At 30.1% G+C, this 7990-nt stretch overlaps 1 pseudogene across 1 annotated transcript in view; it reads right to left on the bottom strand.

The window, feature by feature from the left end:
- Positions 1–7990, bottom strand: part of LOC143229988 (UDP-glucose 6-dehydrogenase-like) — a 39805-nt pseudogene continuing 31815 nt past the window's right edge. The window contains exon 7 of the transcript XR_013016151.1: positions 1–314. The product of XR_013016151.1 is annotated as a UDP-glucose 6-dehydrogenase-like (transcript). The remainder of the gene's footprint in view (positions 315–7990) is intronic.

Here is a 7990-nt window from a genome sequence, read left to right as displayed (position 1 = left end):
GAAAAGTGGTTCTTTTAATAAAATACTTTTGGCTACATTCTTAAAAATATACAAATTGTGAAGGTGAATTAACAAAATAAAATAACATAAAAGCAATCACAAGTAACAGTAATGTTAAAAACTGTTAATATTAACTTTAAAAAAACCAGCAAAAACAATTTCCATTTACATGATCCATTCAGGAATAGATTTAATCTGTGTTTAACATGATTCATGTTTTCTTCGGCTCAAACAATAATGTGAGGTGACAATGTTTTCTTTATGATCTACATATGATCCAAGTTTAACACCCAGGCTTTACTTCAACAAAACTCCTGTAAAATACATCAATAAAATAATAAGTTTAGCTCTCAGCATACAATAATTCAGTCTATCTCATACGTACCTACCACTGAATCTTATGATCAAGGAAAATAAACACGTTATCCTAATTATTTTAAAATGACACTGGTTTAACATATGATAAAAGTAATAAACAAAAAATAGACTACATAACATTTCCTCACTTAATAAAGTCGAATAACTTATACAATATAAAAATATTGAAGCAAAGTTTCACTAAGCAGTCTAAGTAATTATATGTCATACAGTCATCTTCATACATAAACACAAGACTACATTTACCAGAATCTTTCAATACAAGTTTAACATTTCTTCAAAAAATTATTACCATTTGCAACTCCAAATATCTAAATAAACAAACTCTTGCTGTATTGACCTAAACATAATTACTAACTATAAAATATGTTTAATAAACAAACTCCTGCTGTATTGACCTAAACAGACATACTGACTATAAAGCATGTCAAAATAAACAAACTCATGCTATATTCACCTAAACAGAGCTACAAACAATAAGGTATGTCTAAATAAACAAACTCCTGTTGTATTTACAAAACAAAAACTACTAACAATAAAGTACGTCTCAATAAACAAACTCCTGCTGTACTTACCTAATCAGAACTACTAATTACAAAGTACATCTAAATAAAGAAACTCCTGCTGTATTTATTTTAACATAACTACTATCTATAAAGTATATCTAAATGAACAAACTACTTCTGTATTTACCTATAAAAGAACAACTAAGTATAAAATATGTACAAATAAACTCCTGCGCTATTCAGCTAAACACAGCTAAAAACCATAAAGTACATCTTAATTAAAGAAACTCCTGCTGTCTTTATCTGATCAGAACTACTAACTATAAAGTATGTCAAAATAAACAAATTGCTTCCGTATTTACCTGTGACAGAACAACTAAATATAAAGTATGTATTAATAAACTCCTGTGCTATTTACCTAAACAGAGCTCCAAACTATAAGGTACATCTAAAATAAACTCGTGCTGCATTTACCTGAATGGAAATACTAACTATAAAATAAGTCTAAATGAACAGAGCTGGTGCTGCATTTACCAAAACAAAACTACTAAGTATAAAGTATGTCAAAATCAACAAACTCCTGCTATATTCACCTAAACAGAACTCCAAACTATAAAGTACATCTAAAATACACTCGTGCTGCATTTACCTGAATGGAAATACTAACTATAAAATAAGTCTAAATGAACAGAGCTGGTGCTGCATTTACCAAAACAAAACTACTAACTATAAAGTATGTCAAAATCAACAAACTCCTGCTATATTCACCTAAACAGAGCTACAAACAATAAGGTACGTCTAAATAAACAAACTCCTCCTATATTTACCTAAACAGAACTACTATGTATAAAGTATATCTAAATAAACAAACTCCTATTGTATTTACCTAAAGAGAACTACAAACAATAAAATATGTCTAAATAAAGAAACTCCTGTTGTATTTACCTAAAGAGAACTACTAAGTATAAAGTATGTATAAACAAACTCCTGCTGTATTGACCTAAACAGACATACTGACTATAAAGCATGTCAAAACAAACAAACTCATGCTATATTTACCTAAACAGAAATACTATACATACAATCTATATAAATAATAAAAAAAAAAGAGTGCTGCATTAACCTCAGCAGAACTACTAAGTACAAGGTATGTCAAAATAAACAAACTGCTGCTGAATTTACCTAAACAGAACTACACACTACAGAGTATATCTAAATAAACAAACTGCTGCTGAATTTACCTAAACAGAACTACACACTACAGAGTATATCTAAATAAACAAACTCCTGCTGTATTTACCTAAAAAGGAACTACTAACTATAAGGTATGTCTAAATAAACAAACACCTGCTGTAATTACCTATAAAACAACAACTTAGCATAAAATATGTACAAATAAACTCCTGCACTATTTACCAAAACACAGCTACAAACTATAAAGTACATCTAAATAAACAAAGTCATGCTGTATTTACTTAAATAGAACTACTAACTGTAAAAAGTATCTAAATAAATAAACTCCTACTGTATTTATCTAAATAGAACTTCAAACTACAAAGTATGTCTAAATAAACAAACTCCTGCTGTACTTACCTAATCAGAACTACTAACTACAAAGTATGTCTAAATAAACAAACTCCTGCTGTATTTACCTAATCAGAACTACTAATTACAAAGTACATCTAAATAAAGAAACTCCTACTGTATTTATTTTAACATAACTACTATCTATAAAGTATATCTAAATGAACAAACTACTTCTGTATTTACCTATAAAAGAACAACTAAGTATAAAATATGTACAAATAAACTCCTGCGCTATTCAGCTAAACACAGCTAAAAACCATAAAGTACATCTTAATTAAAGAAACTCCTGCTGTCTTTATCTGATCAGAACTACTAACTATAAAGTATGTCAAAATAAACAAACTGCTCCTGTATTTACCTGTGACAGAACAACTAAGTATAAAGTATGTATTAATAAACTCCTGTGCTATTTACCTAAACAGAGCTCCAAACTATAAGGTACATCTAAAATAAACTCGTGCTGCATTTACCTGAATGGAAATACTAACTATAAAATAAGTCTAGATGAACAGAGCTGGTGCTGCATTTACGAAAACAAAACTACTAACTATAAAGTATGTCAAAATCAACAAACCCCTGCTATATTCACCTAAACAGAGCTACAAACAATAAGGTATGTCTAAATAAACAAACTCCTGCTGTATTTATCTAAAAAAGAACTACTAAGAATAACTTACGTCTAAATAAAAAAACTCCTCCTAAATTTACCTAAACAGAACTATAAACTATACATTGTCTAAATATACAAAGTCATGTTGTATATACCTAAACAGAACTACTATGTATAAAGTATATCTAAATAAACAAACTCCTACTGTATTTACCTAAACAGAACTACAAACAATAAAATATGTCTAAATAAACAAACTCCTGTTGTATTTAACGAAAGAGAACTACTAAGTGTAAAGTATGTATAAATAAACTCCTGCTGTATTGACCTAAACAGAGCTATAAACTATGAAGTACATCTAAACAAACAAACTCCTGCTGTATGTACCTAAACAAGAACTACAAAGAAGAAATAATGACTGAATAAACAAACTCCTGCTGTATTTACCTAAACACAGCTACAAACTATAAAGTATGTCTAAATAAACAAACTCCTGCTGTATTTACCTAAACATAGCTACAAACTATAAAGTAAGTCTAAATAAGAAAACTCCTGCTGTGTTTTCCTTAAACAGAAAAACTAACTACACAATATATATAAATAAACAAACTCCTGCTGTATTTACCTAAACAAAACTACTAACTATAAAATATGTACATATAAAGAAACTCCTACTGTATTTACTTTAACATTACTACTAACTATAAAGTTTGTATATAGTTGTGGTTGTTGAACTTGATGTTTGTCTTCATCATGTTGAATTCTATGAGGGTTGCTAATTGGTTGCTGGGAATGTCTATAGATGGGTTAGGGTCTCAGATATGGAGTTCCAAGGCTATCTTGCAGGCCTCAGCAGTTGGAACTTCTGCAAAGAGGAATATAACATCGAAACTGGCCATTAAGGCTTTATGATTAAGTTGATTAAGACTAGACTTGAAATTACAAGTCTTTGATGAATGAGCAAATATGTTACATATTTGGAGAATGCTATGCTATGTATTTACTAAGATTGTAATTAAACGATTCAATTAGCAACCCTCATAGAATTCACCACGATGAAGACAAACTTCATGTTCAACAACCACAACTATATACAAACAAATGGCCTAAGCATGGGCAACCCAGTATCACCAGTTCTAGCCAATATTTTTATGACAAAAGTTGAAACACAAGCAATTAACACATCATTACATCCACCACTATACTGGTACAGATATGTAGACGACACGATTGCGGGATTCACATCTACAGAACACACACTTAATTTTTTCAATCACATTAACGCTACACATCCCAACATCAACTTCACATGCGAACAAGCAGGAAGCAATCAAATATAATTTCTTAATCTCAAAATTACAACAACCGATACACAATTTAAAATAGAAATCCACTGAAAAATCACCCATACTGGACTATACATTCCTTGGGACTCAGCACATGAAACAAAACAAAAACGCAACATGCTAAGAAACCAAATAAACACAGCCATAAAACTATGCTCACCAGATAAAATTAACGATGAATTAGACAAAATAAAACAATACTTCATCAACATCAATAAGTTTCCTCCACAAACCGTAGAAAACATTATACACACACACCTAGACATAAAGCAAAATCAACCAACAAAAGTAAATATATCTCACGAATCAAAAAAACCACGAAACCATATACTGTTCTATACCATGTATTCCTGACATTAGCAGAAAAATAACCAACATTTGGCAAACACTTGTAACAAAATATGACATTCCAGTTAATACTAAATTTATTCAAAAACCAGGCACAAAACTGATGTCTATACTATGTAAAAACAACACTGACAAACACAACACCAACATTATTTATAAAATACAATGTGATAACTGCCACGACTTCTATATTGGAGAAACAAGTAGAATAATGGAAACCAGATTCAAAGAACAAAAAGTCACCTTCGCACGTTTTCGAACACTGCAAGTCAAATAAACACAACATAACCACAGAAAACACTCAAATACTAAATAAAGAAACAAACATAAACAAATGCAAAATTAAAGAATCCTTACTTATATAACTCAAGACCAAAGTAAACCAATACAAAGGAACTCCTTTGTACCAATATTAAACATAATATAACAAATAACAATAATACAATAAATTTAAAATTATATATTCAAACATCTAAGCACGCCCTCTACATTCTGACACTCAGTTACACAACCCCTTTCAAACATGTGGTCAGCTGCCAGTCAGTTACCTTTTCCTTACTTTGTGAACCTGACGATATCCAAAGAAGGTCGAAACGTTGTATGCTCCTCTACGTAAAAAATTTTCTCAATGCATACGAGCCATTTTTACATATATATTTTTCTCTGCCAGTGGGTTTTCTCGAAATCACTGAGAACTACAAAGTATAAAGTATCTCTAAATAAAAAAACTGTTGTATTTACCTAATAATAACTACTAACTCTAAAGTATGTCAAAATAAACAAACTCCTACTATATTCACCTATAAAAGAACTACTAACTATAAAGTATGTCTAAATAAACAAACTCTTGCTGTATTTACATGAACAGAACTACAAACAATAAAGTACATCTAAATAAACACACTCCTGCTGTATTTACCTAAACAGAACTATGAACCATAAAGTATATCTAAATGAACACACTCCTGTTGTATTTAACTATTCAGAACTATTAACAATAAAGTATGTCTAAATAAACAAACTCAGGCTGTATTTACCTAAACAGAACCAATAACTACAAAGTATGTCTGTATAAACAAACTCCTGTTGTATACACCTAAACAGAAGTAAGAAGTGTAAAGTATGTCTGAATAAACAAGAAACTCCTTCTGTATTTACCTACAAATGAACAACTAAGAATGAAATATGTATAAATAAACTCCTGCGCTATTTACCTAAACAGACCAACACTCAATATTGTACATCTACATAAACAAACACCTACTACATTTACCTGAACAGAACTACTAACTATAAAGTATGTCTAAATAAACAAACTCTTGTTATATTTACCTGAACAGAACTACTAACAATAACATATGTCTAAATAAACAAACTCCTGCTGTATTTACCTAAAAAAGAACTACAAACAATAAAGTATGTCTAAATAAACAAACTCCTGCTGTATTTATCTAAACAGAACTATAAACTATACATTGTCTAAATATACAAAGTCATGTTATATATACCTAAACAGAACTACTATGTATAAAGTATATCTAAATTAACAAACTCCTACTGTATTTACATATAAAGAAATACAAACTATAAAGTATATCTAAATAAACAAACTCCTATTGTATTTACCTAAACAGAACTACAAACAATAAAATATGTCTAAATAAACAAACTCCTGTTGTATTTAACGAAAGAGAACTACTAAGTGTAAAGTATGTATAAATAAACTCCTGCTGTATTTACCCAAATAGAAATACAAAGAATAAAGTATGTATAAATAAATAAACTCCTGCTGTAGTTACCTTAACAGAGCTATAAACTATGAAGTACATCTAAACAAACAAACTCCTGCTATATTTACCTGAACAGAACTACTAAACATAAATATAAAGTATGTCTAAATAAAAAAACTCCTGTTGTATTTACCTCAGCAGAACTACTAAATATAAAGAATGTATAAATAAACTCCTGCTGTATTTACCTAAACAAGAACTACAAAGAAGAAAGTATGACTAAATAAACAAACTCCTGCTGTATTTACCTAAACAAAACTACTAACTATAAAATATGTACATATAAAGAAACTCCTACTGTATTTACTTTAACATTACTACTAACTATAAAGTTTGTATATAGTTGTGGTTGTTGAACTTGAAGTTTGTCTTCATCATGCTGAATTCTATGAGGGTTGCTAATTGGATGCTGGAATGTCTATAGATGGGTTAGGGTCTCGGATATAGAGTTCCAAGGCTATCTTGCAGGCCTCAGCAGTTGGAACTTCTGTAAAGAGGGATATAACATCGAAACTGGCCATTAAGGCTTTATGATTAAGTTGGTTTAGACTAGACTTGAAATTACAAGTCTTTGATGAATGAGCAAATATGTTACATATTTGGAGAATGCTATGCTCTGTATTTACCAAGATTGTAATTAAACAATTCAATTAGCAACCCTCATAGAATTCACCATGATGAAGACAAACTTCATGTTCAACAACCATAACTATATACAAACAAATGGGCAACCCAGTATCACCAGTTCTAGCCAATATTTTTATGACAAAAGTTGAAACACAAGCAATTAACACATCATTACATCCACCACTATACTGGTACAGATATGTAGACGACACGATTGCGGGATTCACATCTACAGAACACACACTTAATTTTTTCAATCACATTAATGCTACACATCCCAACATCAACTTCACATGCGAACAAGCAGGAAGCAATCAAATATAATTTCTTAACCTCACAATTACAAGAACCGACACACAATTTAAAATAGAAATCCACTAAAAAATCACCCATACTGGACTATACATTCCTTGGGACTCAGCACATGAAACAAAACAAAACTCAACATGCTAAGAAACCAAATAAACACAGCCATGAAACTATGCTCACCAGATAAAATTAACGATGAATTAGACAAAATAAAACAATACTTCAATCAAATATAATTTCTTAACCTCACAATTACAAGAACCGACACACAATTTAAAATAGAAATCCACTAAAAAATCACCCATACTGGACTATACATTCCTTGGGACTCAGCACATGAAACAAAACAAAAACTCAACATGCTAAGAAACCAAATAATCACAGCCATGAAACTATGCTCACCAGATAAAATTAACGATGAATTAGACAAAATAAAACAATACTTCAATCAAATATAATTTATTAACCTCACAATTACAAGAACCGACA

This window comes from Tachypleus tridentatus, chromosome 10 (genome assembly GCF_004210375.1).
Source record: "Tachypleus tridentatus isolate NWPU-2018 chromosome 10, ASM421037v1, whole genome shotgun sequence".
NCBI lineage: Eukaryota > Metazoa > Arthropoda > Merostomata > Xiphosura > Limulidae > Tachypleus > Tachypleus tridentatus.
This window is presented reverse-complemented; position numbering and strand designations above follow the sequence as displayed.